The sequence below is a fragment of the Chelon labrosus genome (genome assembly GCF_963514085.1).
Source record: "Chelon labrosus genome assembly, chromosome: 16".
In the NCBI taxonomy this organism is placed as follows: Eukaryota; Metazoa; Chordata; class Actinopteri; order Mugiliformes; family Mugilidae; genus Chelon; species Chelon labrosus.
Window position 1 is genome coordinate 785,892 of NC_140349.1, and position 19,617 is coordinate 805,508.

A 19,617-nucleotide genomic window follows, 5' to 3' on the forward strand; every position below is an offset into this window, starting at 1 on the left:
CAGTTGTGGTTGTCGTTGTAGTTGCAATGGTTGTTGTTGTAGTTGGAGCTTTTGTGGTTGTTGTAGTTGTAGCAGTTGTGGTTGTCGTTGTAGTTGGAATGGTGGTTGTTGTAGTTCGAGCTGTTGTGGTTGTTGTAGTCGGAGCAACCGTGGTTGTTGTTGTTGGAGCATTTGTGGTTGTTGGAGCAATCGTGGTTGTTGTAGTCGGAGCTGTTGTGGTTGTTGTAGTTGGAGCAGTTGTGGTTGTTGTAGTCGGAGCTGTTGTGGTTGTTGTAGTTGGAGCAGTTGTGGTCGTTGTAGTTGGAACGGTGGTTGTTGTAGTTGGAGCTGTTGTGGTTGTTGTAGTTGGAGCAGTTGTGGTTGTTGTAGTTGGAGCGGTCGTTGTTGTTGTTGGAGCAGTTGTGGTTGTAGTAGTCGGAGCTCTTGTGGTTGTTGTCGTTGGAGCAGTTGTTGTTGTCGTTGCAGCAGTTGTGGTTGTCGTTGTAGTTGGAATGGTGGTTGTTGTAGTTGGAGCTGTTGTGGTTGTTGTCGTCGGAGCAGCCGTGGTTGTTGTAGTCGGAGCTCTTGTGGTTGTTGTTGTTGGAGCAGTTGTGGTTGTTGTAGTTGGAGTATTTGTGGTTGTTGTAGTTGGAACGGTGGTTGTTGTAGTTGGAGCTGTTGTGGTTGTTGTAGTTGGAGCAGTTGTGGTTGTTGTAGTTGGAGCGGTGGTTGTTGTAGTTGGAGCGGTGGTTGTTGTAGTTGGAGCAGTTGTGGTTGTTGTAGTTGGAGCGGTGGTTGTTGTAGTTGGAGCAGTTATGGTTGTAGTTGGAGCAGTTGTGGTTGTAGTTGGAGCTGTTGTGGTCGTTGTTGTTGGAGCTGCTGTGGTTGTTGTAGTTGCAGCAGTTGCGGTTGTTGTAGTTGGAGCGGTTGTTGTTGTTGTTGGAGCAGTTGTGGTTGTAGTAGTTGGAGCTCTTGTGATTGTTGTAGTTGGAGTAGTTGTGGTCGTAGTCGGAGCTGTCGTGGTTGTTATTATTGGAGCAGCTGTGGTTGTTGTAGTGGGAGAAGTTGTGGTTGTCGTTGGAGCAGTTGTAGTTGTGGTTGTCGTTGTAGTTGGAATGGTGGTTGTTGTAGTTGGAGCTGTTGTGGTTGTTGTAGTCGGAGCAGCCATGGTTGTTGTAGTTGGAGCAGTTGTTGTTGTCGTTTGAGCAGTTGTTGTTGTCTTTGCAGCAGTTGTGATTGGAATGGTAGTTGTTGTAGTTGGAGCTGCTGTGGTTGTAGTTGGAGCAGTTGTGGTTGTTGTCGTTGGAGCTGTTATGGTTGTTGTAGTTGGAGCAGTTGTGGTCGTTGTAGTTGGAGCGGTGGTTGTTGTAGTTGGAGCAGTTGTGGTTGTAGTAGTTGGAGCTCTTGTGGTTGTTGTAGTTGGACTAGTTGTGGTCGTAGTCGGAGCTGTCGTGGTTGTTATTATTGGAGCAGCTGTGGTTGTTGTAGTTGGAGAAGTTGTGGTTGTCGTTGGAGCAGTTGTGGTTGTCGTTGTAGTTGGAATGGTGGTTGTTGTAGTTGGAGCTGTTGTGGTTGTTGTAGTCGGAGCAACCGTGGTTGTTGTTGTTGGAGCTGTTGTGGTTGTTGTAGTTGGAGCGGTGGTTGTTGTTGTAGTTGGAACGGTGGTTGTTGTTGTGGGAGCTGTTGTGGTTGTTGTCGTTGGAGCGGTGGTTGTTGTTGTTGGAGCAGTTGTGGTTGTAGTAGTCGGAGCTCTTGTGGTTGTTGTAGTTGGAGCAGTTGTGGTTGTTGTCGTTGGAGCAGTTGTTGTTGTTGTTGCAGCAGTTGTGGTTGTCGTTCTAGTTGGAATGGTGGTTGTTGTAGTTGGAGCTGTTGTGGTGGTTGTCGTCGGAGCAGTCGTGGTTGTTGTTGTTGCAGCATTTGTGGTTGTTGTCGTTGCAGCAATCGTGGTTGTTGTAGTCGGAGCTCTTGTGGTTGTTGTCGTTGGAGCAGTTGTTGTTGTCGTTGCAGCAGTTGTGGTTGTCGTTGTAGTTGGAATTGTGGTTGTTGTAGTTGGAGCTGTTATGGTTGTTGTCGTCGGAGCAGCCGTAGTTGTTGTTGTTGGAGTATTTGTGGTTGTTGTCGTTGGAGCAATCGTGGTTGTTGTAGTCAGAGCTCTTGTGGTTGTTGTAGTTGGAGCTGTTGTGGTTGTTGTCGTCGGAGCAGCCGTGGTTGTTGTCGTTGGAGCAATCGTGGTTGTTGTAGTCGGAGCTCTTGTGGTTGTTGTAGTTGGAGCTGTTGTGGTTGTTGTAGTTGGAGCTGTTGTGGTCGTTGTTGTTGGAGCTGTTGTGGTTGTTGTAGTTGGAGCGGTGGTTGTTGTAGTTGGAGCAGTTGTGGTTGTAGTAGTTGGAGCTCTTGTGGTTGTTGTAGTTGGAGTAGTTGTGGTTGTAGTCGGAGCTGTCGTGGTTGTTATTATTGGAGCAGCTGTGGTTGTTGTAGTTGGAGAAGTTGTGGTTGTCGTTGGAGCAGTTGTGTTTGTCGTTGTAGTTGGAATGGTGGTTGTTGTAGTTGGAGCTGTTGTGGTTGTTGTAGTCGGAGCAACCGTGGTTGTTGTTGTTGGAGCATTTGTGGTTGTTGTTGTTGGAGCAGTTGTGGTCGTTGTAGTTGGATCGGTGGTTGTTGTAGTTGGAGCTGTTGTGGTTGTTGTAGTTGGAGCGGTGGTTGTTGTTGGAGCAGTTGTGGTTGTAGTAGTCGGAGCTCTTGTGGTTGTTGTAGTTGGAGCTCTTGTGGTTGTTGTAGTTGGAGCAGTTGTGGTTGTTGTTGTTGGAGCAGTTGTGGTTGTTGTCGTTGGAGCAGTTGTGGTTGTCGTTGCAGCAGTTGTGGTTGTCGTTGTAGTTGGAATGGTGGTTGTTGTAGTTGGAGCTGTTGTGGTTGTTGTCGTCGGAGCAGCCGTGGTTGTTGTTGTTGCAGCATTTGTGGTTGTTGTCATTGCAGCAATCGTGGTTGTTGTAGTCGGAGCTCTTGTGGTTGTTGTCGTTGGAGCAGTTGTTGTTGTCGTTGCAGCAGTTGTGGTTGTCGTTGTAGTTGGAATGGTGGTTGTTGTAGTTGGAGCTGATATGGTTGTTGTAGTCTGAGATGTTGTGGATGCTGTAGTTAGAGCAGTTGTGGTTGTTGTAGTTGGAGCAGTTGTGGTCGTTGTAGTTGGAACGGTGGTTGTTGTAGTTGGATCTGTTGTGGTTGTTTTAGGTGGAGCAGTTGTGGTTGTTGTAGTTGGAGCGGTAGTTGTTGTTGTTGGAGCAGTTGTGGTTGTAGTAGTAGGAGCTCTTGTGGTTGTTGTAGTTGGAGCTGTTGTTGTTGTCGTTGGAGCAGTTGTGGTTGTTGTCGTTGGAGCAGTTGTTGTTGCAGCAGTTGTGGTGGTCATTGTAGTTGGAATGGTAGTTGTTGTAGTTGGAGCTGTTGTGGTTGTTGTCGTCGGAGCAGCCGTGGTTGTTGTCGTTGCAGCAATCGTGTTTGTTGTAGTCGGAGCTCTTGTGGTTGTTGTCGTTGGAGCAGTTGTTGTTGTCGTTGCAGCAGTTGTGGTTGTCATTGTAGTTGGAATGGTGGTTGTTGTAGTTGGAGCTGTTGTGGTTGTTGTAGTTGGAGCTGTTGTGGTCGTTGTAGTTGGAACGGTGGTTGTTGTAGTTGGAGCTGTTGTGGTTGTTGTAGTTGGAGCAGTTGTGGTTGTTGTAGTTGGAGTATTTGTGGTCGTTGTAGTTGGAGCTGTTGTGGTTGTTGTTGTTGGAACTGTTGTGGTCGTTGTAGTTGGATCGGTGGTTGTTGTAGTTGGAGCTGTTGTGGTTGTTGTAGTTGGAGCTGTGGTGGTTTTTGTAGTTGGAGCAGCCGTGGTTGTTGTAGTCGGATCTCTTGTGGTTGTTGTAGTCGGATCTCTTGTGGTTGTTGTAGTTGGAGCTGTTGTGGTTGTTGTAGTTGGAGCTGTTGTTGTTGTTGTAGTTGGAGTAGTTGTGGTTGTTGTTTGAGCTCTTGTTGTAGTTGGAGTAGTTGTGGTTGTTGTTGGAGCTGTTGTGGTCGTTGTTGTTGGAGCTGTTGTGGTTGTTGTAGTTGGAGCAGTTGTGGTCATTGGAGTTGGAGCAGTTGTGGTTGTTGTAGTTGGAGCGGTGGTTGTTGTTGTTGGAGCTGTTGTGGTTGTTGTAGTTGCAGCAGTTGCGGTTGTTGTAGTTGGAGCGGTGGTTGTTGTTGTTGGAGCAGTTGTGGTTGTTGTCGTTGGAGCAGTTGTTGTTGTCGTTGCAGCAGTTGTGGTTGTCGTTGTAGTTGGAATGGTAGTTGTTGTAGTTGGAGCTGTTGTGGTTGTTGTAGTCGGAGCAGCCGTGGTTGTTGTAGTTGGAGCAGTTGTGGTTGTCGTTGTAGTTGGAATGGTGGTTGTTGTAGTTGGAGCTGTTGTGGTTGTTGTAGTCGGAGCAACCATGGTTGTTGTTGTTGGAGCATTTGTGGTTGTTGTAGTCGGAGCTGTTGTGGTTGTTGTAGTCGGAGCAGTTGTGGATGTTGTAGTTGGAGCTGTTGTGGTTGTTGTAGTTGGAACGATGGTTGCTGTAGTTGGAGCAGTTGTGGTTGTTGTAGGTGGAGCTGTTGTGGTTGTTGTAGTTGGAGCAGTTGTGGTTGTTGTAGTTGGAGCAGTTGTGGTTGTAGTAGTCGGAGCTCTTGTGGTTGTTGTAGTTGGAGCAGTTGTTGTTGTCGTTGCAGCAGTTGTGGTTGTCGTTGTAGTTGCAATGGTTGTTGTTGTAGTTGGAGCTTTTGTGGTTGTTGTAGTCGGAGCTTTTGTGGTTGTTGTAGTTGTAGCAGTTGTGGTTGTCGTTGTAGTTGGAATGGTGGTTGTTGTAGTTCGAGCTGTTGTGGTTGTTGTAGTCGGAGCAACCGTGGTTGTTGTTGTTGGAGCATTTGTGGTTGTTGGAGCAATCGTGGTTGTTGTAGTCGGAGCTGTTGTGGTTGTTGTAGTTGGAGCAGTTGTGGTTGTTGTAGTCGGAGCTGTTGTGGTTGTTGTAGTTGGAGCAGTTGTGGTCGTTGTAGTTGGAACGGTGGTTGTTGTAGTTGGAGCAGTTGTGGTTGTTGTAGTTGGAGCGGTCGTTGTTGTTGTTGGAGCAGTTGTGGTTGTAGTAGTCGGAGCTCTTGTGGTTGTTGTCGTTGGAGCAGTTGTTGCAGCAGTTGTGGTTGTCGTTGTAGTTGGAATGGTGGTTGTTGTAGTTGGAGCTGTTGTGGTTGTTGTCGTCGGAGCAGCCGTGGTTGTTGTAGTTGGAGCTGTTGTGGTTGTTGTTGTTGGAGCAGTTGTGGTTGTTGTAGTTGGAGTATTTGTGGTTGTTGTAGTTGGAACGGTGGTTGTTGTAGTTGGAGCTGTTGTGGTTGTTGTAGTTGGAGCAGTTGTGGTTGTTGTAGTTGGAGCGGTGGTTGTTGTAGTTGGAGCAGTTGTGGTTGTTGTAGTTGGAGCGGTGGTTGTTGTAGTTGGAGCAGTTATGGTTGTAGTTGGAGCAGTTGTGGTTGTAGTTGGAGCTGTTGTGGTCGTTGTTGTTGGAGCTGCTGTGGTTGTTGTAGTTGCAGCAGTTGCGGTTGTTGTAGTTGGAGCGGTTGTTGTTGTTGTTGGAGCAGTTGTGGTTGTAGTAGTTGGAGCTCTTGTGATTGTTGTAGTTGGAGTAGTTGTGGTCGTAGTCGGAGCTGTCGTGGTTGTTATTATTGGAGCAGCTGTGGTTGTTGTAGTGGGAGAAGTTGTGGTTGTCGTTGGAGCAGTTGTAGTTGTGGTTGTCGTTGTAGTTGGAATGGTGGTTGTTGTAGTTGGAGCTGTTGTGGTTGTTGTAGTCGGAGCAGCCATGGTTGTTGTAGTTGGAGCAGTTGTTGTTGTCGTTTGAGCAGTTGTTGTTGTCGTTGCAGCAGTTGTGATTGGAATGGTAGTTGTTGTAGTTGGAGCTGCTGTGGTTGTTGTAGTGGGAGAAGTTGTGGTTGTCGTTGGAGCAGTTGTAGTTGTGGTTGTCGTTGTAGTTGGAATGGTGGTTGTTGTAGTCGGAGCAGCCATGGTTGTTGTAGTTGGAGCAGTTGTTGTTGTCGTTTGAGCAGTTGTTGTTGTCGTTGCAGCAGTTGTGATTGGAATGGTAGTTGTTGTAGTTGGAGCTGTTGTGGTTGTTGTAGTCAGAGCAGCCGTGGTTGTTGTTGTTGGAGCATTTGTGGTTGTTGTCGTTGGAGCAATCGTGGTTGTTGTAGTTGGAGCTCTTGTGGTTGTTGTAGTTGGAGCAGTTGTGGTTGTTGTAGTTGGAGCAGTTGTGGTTGTTGTAGTCGGAGCAGCCATGGTTGTTGTAGTTGGAGCAGTTGTTGTTGTCGTTTGAGCAGTTGTTGTTGTCGTTGCAGCAGTTGTGATTGGAATGGTAGTTGTTGTAGTTGGAGCTGTTGTGGTTGTTGTAGTCGGAGCAGCCGTGGTTGTTGTTGTTGGAGCATTTGTGGTTGTTGTCGTTGGAGCAATCGTGGTTGTTGTAGTTGGAGCTCTTGTGGTTGTTGTAGTTGGAGCAGTTGTGGTTGTTGTAGTTGGAGCAGTTGTGGTTGTTGTTGTTGGAACTGTTGTGGTCGTTGTTGGAGCAGTTGTTGTTGTAGTTGGAGCAGTTGTGGTTATTGTCGTTGGAGCAGTTGTTGTTGTCGTTGCAGCAGTTGTGGTTGTCATTGTAGTTGGAATGGTGGTTGTTGTAATTGGAGCTGTTGTGGTTGTTGTAGTTGGAGCTGTTGTGGTCGCTGTAGTTGGAACGGTGGTTGTTGTAGTTGGAGCTGTTGTGGTTGTTGTAGATGGAGCAGTTGTGGTTGTTGTAGTTGGAGCATTTGTGGTTGTTGTAGTTGCAGCAGTTGCGGTTGTTGTAGTTGGAGCGGTGGTTGTTGTCGTTGGAGCATTTGTGGTTGTTGTTGGATCAATCGTGGTTGTTGTAGTTGGAGCTGTTGTGGTTGTTGTAGTTGGAGCAGTTGTGGATGTTGTAGTTGGAGCTGTTGTGGTTGTTGTAGTTGGAACGATGGTTGCTGTAGTTGGAGCAGTTGTGGTTGTTGTAGTTGGAGCTGTTGTGGTTGTTGTAGTTGGAGCAGTTGTGGTTGTTGTAGTTGGAGCAGTTATGGTTGTAGTAGTCGGAGCTCTTGTGGTTGTTGTAGTTGGAGCAGTTGTTGTTGTCGTTGCAGCAGTTGTGGTTGTCGTTGTAGTTGCAATGGTTGTTGTTGTAGTTGGAGCTTTTGTGGTTGTTGTAGTCGGACCTGCCGTGGTTATTGTAGTTGTAGCAGTTGTGGTTGTCGTTGTAGTTGGAATGGTGGTTGTTGTAGTTCGAGCTGTTGTGGTTGTTGTAGTCGGAGCAACCGTGGTTGTTGTTGTTGGAGCATTTGTGGTTGTTGGAGCAATCGTGGTTGTTGTAGTCGGAGCTGTTGTGGTTGTTGTAGTTGGAGCAGTTGTGGTTGTTGTAGTCGGAGCTGTTGTGGTTGTTGTAGTTGGAGCAGTTGTGGTCGTTGTAGTTGGAACGGTGGTTGTTGTAGTTGGAGCTGTTGTGGTTGTTGTAGTTGGAGCAGTTGTGGTTGTTGTAGTTGGAGCGGTCGTTGTTGTTGTTGGAGCAGTTGTGGTTGTAGTAGTCGGAGCTCTTGTGGTTGTTGTCGTTGGAGCAGTTGTTGTTGTCGTTGCAGCAGTTGTGGTTGTCGTTGTAGTTGGAATGGTGGTTGTTGTAGTTGGAGCTGTTGTGGTTGTTGTCGTCGGAGCAGCCGTGGTTGTTGTAGTCGGAGCTCTTGTGGTTGTTGTTGTTGGAGCAGTTGTGGTTGTTGTAGTTGGAGTATTTGTGGTTGTTGTAGTTGGAACGGTGGTTGTTGTAGTTGGAGCTGTTGTGGTTGTTGTAGTTGGAGCAGTTGTGGTTGTTGTAGTTGGAGCGGTGGTTGTTGTCGTTGGAGCAGTTGTGGTTGTTGTAGTTGGAGCGGTGGTTGTTGTTGTTGGAGCAGTTGTGGTTGTTGTCGTTGGAGCTGTTATGGTTGTTGTAGTTGGAGCTGTTGTGGTCGTTGTTGTTGGAGCTGTTGTGGTCGTTGTAGTTGGAGCAGTTGCGGTTGTTGTAGTTGGAGCAGTGGTTGTTGTAGTTGGAGTAGTTGTGGTCGTAGTCGGAGCTGTCGTGGTTGTTATTATTGGAGCAGCTGTGGTTGTTGTAGTTGGAGAAGTTGTGGTTGTCGTTGGAGCAGTTGTGGTTGTCGTTGTAGTTGGAATGGTGGTTGTTGTAGTTGGAGCTGTTATGGTTGTTGTAGTCGGAGCAGCCGTAGTTGTTGTTGTTGGAGTTTTTTTGGTTGTTGTCGTTGGAGCAATCGTGGTTGTTGTAGTCGGAGCTCTTGTGGTTGTTGTAGTTGGAGCAGTTGTGGTTGTTGTAGTTGGAGCAGTTGTGGTTGTAGTAGTCGGGGCTCTTGTGGTTGTTGTAGTTGGAGTAGTTGTGGTTGTTGGAGCTGTTGTGGTCGTTGTTGGAGCAGTTGTGGTTGTTGTAGTTGGAGCTGTTGTGGTTGTTGTAGTTGGAGCAGTTGTGGTTGTTGTTGTTGGAGCAGTTGTGGTTGTAGTAGTCGGAGCTCTTGTGGTTGTTGTAGTCGGAGTAGTTGTGGTTGTTGTTGTAGCTGTTGTGGTTGTTGGAGCTGTTGTGGTCGTTGTTGTTGGAGCTGCTGTGGTTGTTGTAGTTGCAGCAGTTGCGGTTGTTGTAGTTGGAGCGGTTGTTGTTGTTGTTGGAGCAGTTGTGGTTGTAGTAGTTGGAGCTCTTGTGATTGTTGTAGTTGGAGTAGTTGTGGTCGTAGTCGGAGCTGTCGTGGTTGTTATTATTGGAGCAGCTGTGGTTGTTGTAGTGGGAGAAGTTGTGGTTGTCGTTGGAGCAGTTGTAGTTGTGGTTGTCGTTGTAGTTGGAATGGTGGTTGTTGTAGTTGGAGCTGTTGTGGTTGTTGTAGTCGGAGCAGCCATGGTTGTTGTAGTTGGAGCAGTTGTTGTTGTCGTTTGAGCAGTTGTTGTTGTCGTTGCAGCAGTTGTGATTGGAATGGTAGTTGTTGTAGTTGGAGCTGCTGTGGTTGTTGTAGTGGGAGAAGTTGTGGTTGTCGTTGGAGCAGTTGTAGTTGTGGTTGTCGTTGTAGTTGGAATGGTGGTTGTTGTAGTCGGAGCAGCCATGGTTGTTGTAGTTGGAGCAGTTGTTGTTGTCGTTGCAGCAGTTGTTGTTGTCGTTGCAGCAGTTGTGATTGGAATGGTAGTTGTTGTAGTTGGAGCTGTTGTGGTTGTTGTAGTCAGAGCAGCCGTGGTTGTTGTTGTTGGAGCATTTGTGGTTGTTGTCGTTGGAGCAATCGTGGTTGTTGTAGTTGGAGCTCTTGTGGTTGTTGTAGTTGGAGCAGTTGTGGTTGTTGTAGTCGGAGCAGCCATGGTTGTTGTAGTTGGAGCAGTTGTTGTTGTCGTTTGAGCAGTTGTTGTTGTCGTTGCAGCAGTTGTGATTGGAATGGTAGTTGTTGTAGTTGGAGCTGTTGTGGTTGTTGTAGTCAGAGCAGCCGTGGTTGTTGTTGTTGGAGCATTTGTGGTTGTTGTCGTTGGAGCAATCGTGGTTGTTGTAGTTGGAGCTCTTGTGGTTGTTGTAGTTGGAGCAGTTGTGGTTGTTGTAGTTGGAGCAGTTGTGGTTGTTGTTGTTGGAACTGTTGTGGTCGTTGTTGGAGCAGTTGTTGTTGTAGTTGGAGCAGTTGTGGTTATTGTCGTTGGAGCAGTTGTTGTTGTCGTTGCAGCAGTTGTGGTTGTCATTGTAGTTGGAATGGTGGTTGTTGTAATTGGAGCTGTTGTGGTTGTTGTAGTTGGAGCTGTTGTGGTCGCTGTAGTTGGAACGGTGGTTGTTGTAGTTGGAGCTGTTTTGGTTGTTGTAGATGGAGCAGTTGTGGTTGTTGTAGTTGGAGCATTTGTGGTTGTTGTAGTTGCAGCAGTTGCGGTTGTTGTAGTTGGAGCGGTGGTTGTTGTCGTTGGAGCAGTTGTGGTTGTTGTAGTTGTAGCAGTTGTGGTTGTTGTCGTTGGAGCAGTTGTGGTTGTTGTAGTTGGAGCGGTGGTTGTTGTTGTTGGAGCAGTTGTGGTTGTTGTCGTTGGAGCTGTTATGGTTGTTGTAGTTGGAGCAGTTGTGGTCGTTGTAGTTGGAGCGGTGGTTGTTGTAGTTGGAGCAGTTGTGGTTGTAGTAGTTGGAGCTCTTGTGGTTGTTGTAGTTGGACTAGTTGTGGTCGTAGTCGGAGCTGTCGTGGTTGTTATTATTGGAGCAGTTGTGGTTGTTGTCATTGGAGCAGTTGTGGTTGTTGTAGTTGGCGCGGTGGTTGTTGTTGTTGGAGCAGTTGTGGTTGTTGTAGTTGGAGCAGTGGTTGTTGTAGTTGGAGTAGTTGTGGTCGTAGTCGGAGCTGTCGTGGTTGTTATTATTGGAGCAGCTGTGGTTGTTGTAGTTGGAGAAGTTGTGGTTGTCGTTGGAGCAGTTGTGGTTGTCGTTGTAGTTGGAATGGTGGTTGTTGTAGTTGGAGCTGTTATGGTTGTTGTAGTCGGAGCAGCTGTAGTTGTTGTTGTTGGAGTTTTTTTGGTTGTTGTCGTTGGAGCAATCGTGGTTGTTGTAGTCGGAGCTCTTGTGGTTGTTGTAGTTGGAGCAGTTGTGGTTGTTGTAGTTGGAGCAGTTGTGGTTGTAGTAGTCGGGGCTCTTGTGGTTGTTGTAGTTGGAGTAGTTGTGGTTGTTGGAGCTGTTGTGGTCGTTGTTGGAGCAGTTGTGGTTGTTGTAGTTGGAGCTGTTGTGGTTGTTGTAGTTGGAGCAGTTGTGGTTGTTGTTGTTGGAGCAGTTGTGGTTGTAGTAGTCGGAGCTCTTGTGGTTGTTGTAGTCGGAGTAGTTGTGGTTGTTGTTGTAGCTGTTGTGGTTGTTGGAGCTGTTGTGGTCGTTGTTGTTGGAGCTGCTGTGGTTGTTGTAGTTGCAGCAGTTGCGGTTGTTGTAGTTGGAGCGGTTGTTGTTGTTGTTGGAGCAGTTGTGGTTGTAGTAGTTGGAGCTCTTGTGATTGTTGTAGTTGGAGTAGTTGTGGTCGTAGTCGGAGCTGTCGTGGTTGTTATTATTGGAGCAGCTGTGGTTGTTGTAGTGGGAGAAGTTGTGGTTGTCGTTGGAGCAGTTGTAGTTGTGGTTGTCGTTGTAGTTGGAATGGTGGTTGTTGTAGTTGGAGCTGTTGTGGTTGTTGTAGTCGGAGCAGCCATGGTTGTTGTAGTTGGAGCAGTTGTTGTTGTCGTTTGAGCAGTTGTTGTTGTCGTTGCAGCAGTTGTGATTGGAATGGTAGTTGTTGTAGTTGGAGCTGCTGTGGTTGTTGTAGTGGGAGAAGTTGTGGTTGTCGTTGGAGCAGTTGTAGTTGTGGTTGTCGTTGTAGTTGGAATGGTGGTTGTTGTAGTCGGAGCAGCCATGGTTGTTGTAGTTGGAGCAGTTGTTGTTGTCGTTGCAGCAGTTGTTGTTGTCGTTGCAGCAGTTGTGATTGGAATGGTAGTTGTTGTAGTTGGAGCTGTTGTGGTTGTTGTAGTCAGAGCAGCCGTGGTTGTTGTTGTTGGAGCATTTGTGGTTGTTGTCGTTGGAGCAATCGTGGTTGTTGTAGTTGGAGCTCTTGTGGTTGTTGTAGTTGGAGCAGTTGTGGTTGTTGTAGTCGGAGCAGCCATGGTTGTTGTAGTTGGAGCAGTTGTTGTTGTCGTTTGAGCAGTTGTTGTTGTCGTTGCAGCAGTTGTGATTGGAATGGTAGTTGTTGTAGTTGGAGCTGTTGTGGTTGTTGTAGTCAGAGCAGCCGTGGTTGTTGTTGTTGGAGCATTTGTGGTTGTTGTCGTTGGAGCAATCGTGGTTGTTGTAGTTGGAGCTCTTGTGGTTGTTGTAGTTGGAGCAGTTGTGGTTGTTGTAGTTGGAGCAGTTGTGGTTGTTGTTGTTGGAACTGTTGTGGTCGTTGTTGGAGCAGTTGTTGTTGTAGTTGGAGCAGTTGTGGTTATTGTCGTTGGAGCAGTTGTTGTTGTCGTTGCAGCAGTTGTGGTTGTCATTGTAGTTGGAATGGTGGTTGTTGTAATTGGAGCTGTTGTGGTTGTTGTAGTTGGAGCTGTTGTGGTCGCTGTAGTTGGAACGGTGGTTGTTGTAGTTGGAGCTGTTTTGGTTGTTGTAGATGGAGCAGTTGTGGTTGTTGTAGTTGGAGCATTTGTGGTTGTTGTAGTTGCAGCAGTTGCGGTTGTTGTAGTTGGAGCGGTGGTTGTTGTCGTTGGAGCAGTTGTGGTTGTTGTAGTTGTAGCAGTTGTGGTTGTTGTCGTTGGAGCAGTTGTGGTTGTTGTAGTTGGAGCGGTGGTTGTTGTTGTTGGAGCAGTTGTGGTTGTTGTCGTTGGAGCTGTTATGGTTGTTGTAGTTGGAGCAGTTGTGGTCGTTGTAGTTGGAGCGGTGGTTGTTGTAGTTGGAGCAGTTGTGGTTGTAGTAGTTGGAGCTCTTGTGGTTGTTGTAGTTGGACTAGTTGTGGTCGTAGTCGGAGCTGTCGTGGTTGTTATTATTGGAGCAGTTGTGGTTGTTGTCATTGGAGCAGTTGTGGTTGTTGTAGTTGGAGCGGTGGTTGTTGTTGTTGGAGCAGTTGTGGTTGTTGTCGTTGGAGCTGTTATGGTTGTTGTAGTTGGAGCAGTTGTGGTCGTTGTAGTTGGAGCGGTGGTTGTTGTAGTTGGAGCAGTTGTGGTTGTAGTAGTTGGAGCTCTTGTGGTTGTTGTAGTTGGACTAGTTGTGGTCGTAGTCGGAGCTGTCGTGGTTGTTATTATTGGAGCAGCTGTGGTTGTTGTAGTTGGAGAAGTTGTGGTTGTCGTTGGAGCAGTTGTGGTTGTCGTTGTAGTTGGAATGGTGGTTGTTGTAGTTGGAGCTGTTGTGGTTGTTGTAGTCGGAGCAACCGTGGTTGTTGTTGTTGGAGCTGTTGTGGTTGTTGTAGTTGGAGCGGTGGTTGTTGTTGTAGTTGGAACGGTGGTTGTTGTTGTTGGAGCTGTTGTGGTTGTTGTAGTTGGAGCGGTGGTTGTTGTTGTTGGAGCAGTTGTGGTTGTAGTAGTCGGAGCTCTTGTGGTTGTTGTAGTTGGAGCAGTTGTGGTTGGTGTCGTTGGAGCAGTTGTGGTTGTTGTCGTTGGAGCAGTTGTTGTTGTCGTTGCAGCAGTTGTGGTTGTCGTTCTAGTTGGAATGGTGGTTGTTGTAGTTGGAGCTGTTGTGGTGGTTGTCGTCGGAGCAGTCGTGGTTGTTGTTGTTGCAGCATTTGTGGTTGTTGTCGTTGCATCAATCGTGGTTGTTGTAGTCGGAGCTCTTGTGGTTGTTGTCGTTGGAGCAGTTGTTGTTGTCGTTGCAGCAGTTGTGGTTGTCGTTGTAGTAGGAATTGTGGTTGTTGTCGTCGGAGCAGCCGTAGTTGTTGTTGTTGGAGTATTTGTGGTTGTTGTCGTTGGAGCAATCGTGGTTGTTGTAGTCGGAGCTCTTGTGGTTGTTGTAGTTGGAGCTGTTGTGGTTGTTGTCGTCGGAGCAGCCGTGGTTGTTGTCGTTGGAGCAATCGTGGTTGTTGTAGTCGGAGCTCTTGTGGTTGTTGTAGTTGGAGCTGTTGTGGTCGTTGTTGTTGGAGCTGTTGTGGTTGTTGTAGTTGGAGCAGTTGTGGTTGTTGTAGTTTGAGTAGTTGTGGTCGTAGTCGGAGCTGTCGTGGTTGTTATTATTCGAGCAGCTGTGGTTGTTGTAGTTGGAGAAGTTGTGGTTGTCGTTGGAGCAGTTGTATTTCTCGTTGTAGTTGGAAAGGTGGTTGTTGTAGTTGGAGCTGTTGTGGTCGTTGTTGTTGGAGCTGTTGTGGTTGTTGTAGTTGGAGCGGTGGTTGTTGTAGTTGGAGCAGTTGTGGTTGTTGTAGTTGGAGTAGTTGTGGTCGTAGTCGGAGCTGTCGTGGTTGTTATTATTCGAGCAGCTGTGGTTGTTGTAGTTGGAGAAGTTGTGGTTGTCGTTGGAGCAGTTGTATTTCTCGTTGTAGTTGGAATGGTGGTTGTTGTAGTTGGAGCTTTTGTGGTTGTTGTAGTCGGAGCAACCGTGGTTGTTGTTGTTGGAGCATTTGTGGTTGTTGTTGTTGGAGCAGTTGTTGTTGTCGTTGCAGCAGTTGTGGTTGTCGTTCTAGTTGGAACGGTGGTTGTTGTAGTTGGAGCTGTTGTGGTTGTTGTAGTTGGAGCGGTGGTTGTTGTTGTTGGAGCAGTTGTGGTTGTAGTAGTCGGAGCAGCCGTGGTTGTTGTTGTTGCAGCATTTGTGGTTGTTGTCATTGCAGCAATTGAGGTTGTTGTAGTCGGAGCTCTTGTGGTTGTTGTCGTTGGAGCAGTTGTTGTTGTCGTTGCAGCAGTTGTGGTTGTCGTTGTAGTTGGAATGGTGGTTGTTGTAGTTGGAGCTGTTATGGTTGTTGTAGTCTGAGTAGCCGTAGTTGTTGGAGTATTTGTGGTTGTTGTAGTCGGAGATGTTGTGGATGCTGTAGTTAGAGCAGTTGTGGTTGTTGTAGTCGGAGCTGTTGTGGTTGTTGTAGTCGGAGCTGTTGTGGTTGTTGTAGTTGGAGCAGTTGTGGTCGTTGTAGTTGGAACGGTGGTTGTTGTAGTTGGATCTGTTGTGGTTGTTTTAGTTGGAGCAGTTGTGGTCGTTGTAGTTGGAACGGTGGTTGTTGTAGTTGGAGGTGTTGTGGTTGTTGTAGTTGGAGCTGTTGTGGTCGTTGTAGTTGGAACGGTGGTTGTTGTAGTTGGAGCTGTTGTGGTTGTTGTAGTTGGAGCAGTTGTGGTTGTTGTAGTTGGAGTATTTGTGGTCGTTGTAGTTGGAGCTGTTGTGGTTGTTGTTGTTGGAACTGTTGTGGTTGTTGTAGTTGGAACGGTGGTTGTTGTAGTTGGAGCTGTTGTGGTTGTTGTAGTTGGAGCTGTGGTGGTTGTTGTAGTTGGAGCAGCCGTGGTTGTTGTAGTCGGATCTCTTGTGGTTGTTGTAGTTGGAGCTGTTGTGGTTGTTGTAGTTGGAGCTGTTGTTGTTGTTGTAGTTGGAGTAGTTGTGGTTGTTGTTTGAGCTCTTGTTGTAGTTGGAGTAGTTGTGGTTGTTGTTGGAGCTGTTGTGGTCGTTGTTGTTGGAGCTGTTGTGGTTGTTGTAGTTGGAGCAGTTGTGGTCGTTGGAGTTGGAGCAGTTGTGGTCGTTGTAGTTGGAGCGGTGGTTGTTGTTGTTGGAGCTGTTGTGGTTGTTGTAGTTGCAGCAGTTGCGGTTGTTGTAGTTGGAGCGGTGGTTGTTGTTGTTGGAGCAGTTGTGGTTGTTGTCGTTGGAGCACTTGTTGTTGTCGTTGCAGCAGTTGTGGTTGTCGTTGTAGTTGGAATGGTAGTTGTTGTAGTTGGAGCTGTTGTGGTTGTTGTAGTCGGAGCAGCCGTGGTTGTTGTAGTTGGAGCAGTTGTGGTTGTCGTTGTAGTTGGAATGGTGGTTGTTGTAGTTGGAGCTGTTGTGGTTGTTGTAGTCGGAGCAACCGTGGTTGTTGTTGTTGGAGCATTTGTGGTTGTTGTTGTTGGAGCAATCGTGGTTGTTGTAGTCGGAGCTGTTGTGGTTGTTGTAGTCGGAGCAGTTGTGGATGTTGTAGTTGGAGCTGTTGTGGTTGTTGTAGTTGGAACGATGGTTGTTGTAGTTGGAGCTGTTGTGGTTGTTGTAGTTGGAGTTGTTGTGGTTGTTGTAGTTGGAGCAGTTGTGGTTGTTGTTGTTGGAACTGTTGTGGTTGTTGTAGTTGGAGCTGTGGTGGTTGTTGTAGTTGGAGCTGTGGTGGTTGTTGTAGTTGGAGCAGCCGTGGTTGTTGTAGTTGGAGCAGCCGTGGTTGTTGTAGTCGGATCTCTTGTGGTTGTTGTAGTTGGAGCTGTTTTGGTTGTTGTAATTGGAGCTGTTGTTGTTGTTGTAGTTGGAGTAGTTGTGGTTGTTGTTTGAGCTCTTGTTGTAGTTGGAGTAGTTGTGGTTGTTGTTGGAGCTGTTGTGGTCGTTGTTGTTGGAGCTGTTGTGGTTGTTGTAGTTGAAGCAGTTGTGGTCGTTGGAGTTGGAGCAGTTGTGGTCGTTGCAGTTGGAGCGGTGGTTGTTGTTGTTGGAGCTGTTGTGGTTGTTGTAGTTGCAGTAGTTGCGGTTGTTGTAGTTGGAGCGGTGGTTGTTGTTGTTGGAGCAGTTGTGGTTGTTGTCGTTGGAGCAGTTGTTGTTGTCGTTGCAGCAGTTGTGGTTGTCGTTGTAGTTGGAATGGTAGTTGTTGTAGTTGGAGCTGTTGTGGTTGTAGTCGGAGCAGCCGTGGTTGTTGTAGTTGGAGCAGTTGTGGTTGTCGTTGTAGTTGGAATGGTGGTTGTTGTAGTTGGAGCTGTTGTGGTTGTTGTAGTCGGAGCAATCGTGGTTGTTGTTGTTGGAGCATTTGTGGTTGTTGTTGTTGGAGCAATCGTGGTTGTTGCAGTCGGAGCTGTTGTGGTTGTTGTAGTTGGAGCAGTTGTGGATGTTGTAGTTGGAGCTGTTGTGGTTGTTGTAGTTGGAACGATGGTTGTTGTAGTTGGAGCTGTTGTGGTTGTTGTAGTTGGAGCTGTTGTGGTTGTTGTAGTTGGAGCTGTTGTGGTTGTTGTAGTTGGAGCAGTTGTGGTTGTTGTAGTTGGAGCAGTTGTTGTTGTCGTTGCAGCAGTTGTGGTTGTGGTTGTAGTTGCAAGGGTTGTTGTTGTAGTTGGAGCTGTTGTGGTTGTTGTAGTCGGAGCAGCCGTGGTTGTTGTAGTTGTAGCAGTTGTGGTTGTCGTTGTAGTTGGAATGGTGGTTGTTGTAGTTCGAGCTGTTGTGGTTGTTGTAGTCGGAGCAACCGTGGTTGTTGTAGTCGGAGCTGTTGTGGTTGTTGTAGTTGGAGCAGTTGTGGTCGTTGTAGTTGGAACGGTGGTTGTTGTAGTTGGAGCTGTTGTGGTTGTTGTAGTTGGAGCAGTTGTGGTTGTTGTAGTTGGAGCTGTTGTGGTTGTTGTAGTTGGAGCTCTTGTGGTTGTTGTAGTTGGAGCAGTTGTTGTTGTAGTTGGAGCAGTTGTTGTTGTCGTTGCAGCAGTTGTGGTTGTCGTTGTAGTTGGAATGGTGGTTGTTGTAGTTGGAGCTGTTGTGGTTGTTGTCGTCGGACCAGCCGTGGTTGTTGTAGTTGGAGCTGTTGTGGTTGTTGTAGTTGGAGCTGTTGTGGTTGTTGTAGTTGGAGCTGTTGTGGTTGTTGTAGTTGGAGCAGTTGTGGTTGTTGTAGTTGGAGCAGTTGTGGTTGTTGTAGTTGGAGCAGTTGTTGTTGTCGTTGCAGCAGTTGTGGTTGTAGTTGCAAGGGTTGTTGTTGTAGTTGGAGCTGTTGTGGTTGTTGTAGTCGGAGCAGCCGTGGTTGTTGTAGTTGTAGCAGTTGTGGTTGTCGTTGTAGTTGGAATGGTGGTTGTTGTAGTTCGAGCTGTTGTGGTTGTTGTAGTCGGAGCAACCGTGGTTGTTGTAGTCGGAGCTGTTGTGGTTGTTGTAGTTGGAGCAGTTGTGGTCGTTGTAGTTGGAACGGTGGTTGTTGTAGTTGGAGCTGTTGTGGTTATTGTAGTTGGAGCAGTTGTGGTTGTTGTAGTTGGAGCTGTTGTGGTTGTTGTAGTTGGAGCAGTTGTGGTCGTTGTAGTTGGAACGGTGGTTGTTGTAGTTGGAGCTGTTGTGGTTGTTGTAGTTGGAGCAGTTGTGGTTGTTGTAGTTGGAGCGGTCGTTGTTGTTGTCGGAGCAGTTGTGGTTGTAGTAGTCGGAGCTCTTGTGGTTGTTGTAGTTGGAGCAGTTGTTGTTGTAGTTGGAGCAGTTGTTGTTGCAGCAGTTGTGGTTGTCGTTGTAGTTGGAATGGTGGTTGTTGTAGTTGGAGCTGTTGTGGTTGTTGTCGTCGGAGCAGCCGTGGTTGTTGTAGTCGGAGCTCTTGTGGTTGTTGTTGTTGGAGCAGTTGTGGTTGTTGCAGTTGGAGCTGTTGTGGTTGTTGTAGTTGGAGTATTTGTGGTTGTTGTAGTTGGAACGGTGGTTGTTGTAGTTGGAGTTGTTGTGGTTGTTGTAGTTGGAGCAGTTGTGGTTGTTGTAGTTGGAGCGGTGGTTGTTGTAGTTGGAGCAGTTGTGGTTGTAGTTGGAGCAGTTGTGGTTGTAGTTGGAGCAGTTGTGGTTGTAGTTGGAGCTGTTGTGGTCGTTGTTGTTGGAGCTGTTGTGGTCGTTGTAGTTGGAGCAGTTGCAGTTGTTGTAGTTGGAGCAGTGGTTGTTGTAGTTGGAGTAGTTGTGGTCGTAGTCGGAGCTGTCGTGGTTGTTATTATTGGAGCAGCTGTGGTTGTTGTAGTTGGAGAAGTTGTGGTTGTCGTTGGAGCAGTTGTGGTTGTCGTTGTAGTTGGAATGGTGGTTGTTGTAGTTGGAGCTGTTATGGTTGTTGTAGTCGGAGCAGCCGTAGTTGTTGTTGTTGGAGTTTTTTTGGTTGTTGTCGTTGGAGCAATCGTGGTTGTTGTAGTCGGAGCTCTTGTGGTTGTTGTAGTTGGAGCAGTTGTGGTTGTTGTAGTTGGAGCAGTTGTGGTTGTAGTAGTCGGGGCTCTTGTGGTTGTTGTAGTTGGAGTAGTTGTGGTTGTTGTTGGAGCTGTTGTGGTTGTTGGAGCTGTTGTGGTCGTTGTTGTTGGAGCTGTTGTGGTTGTTGTAGTTGGAGCTGTTGTGGTTGTTGTAGTTGGAGCAGTTGTGGTTGTTGTTGTTGGAGCAGTTGTGGTTGTAGTAGTTGGAGCTCTTGTGGTTGTTGTAGTTGGAGTAGTTGTGGTTGTTGTTGTAGCTGTTGTGGTTGTTGGAGCTGTTGTGGTCGTTGTTGTTGGAGCTGCTGTGGTTGTTGTAGTTGCAGCAGTTGCGGTTGTTGTAGTTGGAGCGGTTGTTGTTGTTGTTGGAGCAGTTGTGGTTGTAGTAGTTGGAGCTCTTGTGATTGTTGTAGTTGGAGTAGTTGTGGTCGTAGTCGGAGCTGTCGTGGTTGTTATTATTGGAGCAGCTGTGGTTGTTGTAGTGGGAGAAGTTGTGGTTGTCGTTGGAGCAGTTGTAGTTGTGGTTGTCGTTGTAGTTGGAATGGTGGTTGTTGTAGTTGGAGCTGTTGTGGTTGTTGTAGTCGGAGCAGCCATGGTTGTTGTAGTTGGAGCAGTTGTTGTTGTCGTTTGAGCAGTTGTGGTTGTTGTCGTTGGAGCAGTTCTTGTTGTCGTTGCAGCAGTTGTGATTGGAATGGTAGTTGTTGTAGTTGGAGCTGTTGTGGTTGTTGTAGTCAGAGCAGCCGTGGTTGTTGTTGTTGGAGCATTTGTGGTTGTTGTCGTTGGAGCAATCGTGGTTGTTGTAGTCGGAGCTCTTGTGGTTGTTGTAGTTGGAGCAGTTTTGGTTGTTGTAGTTGGAGCAGTTGTGGTTGTTGTAGTTGGAGCAATTGTGGTTGTTGTAGTTGGAGCTGTTGTGGTTGTTGTCGTTGGAGCAGCTGTGGTTGTTGTCGTTGGAGCAGTTGTTGTTGTTGTTGGAGCTGTTGTGGTTGTTGTCGTTGGAGCAGTTGTGGTTGTTGTCGTTGGAGCAGCTGTTGTTGTCGTTGCAGCAGTTGTGGTTGTCGTTGTAGTTGGAGCTGTTGTGGTTGTTGTAGTTGGAGCAGTTGTGGTTGTAGTAGTCGGAG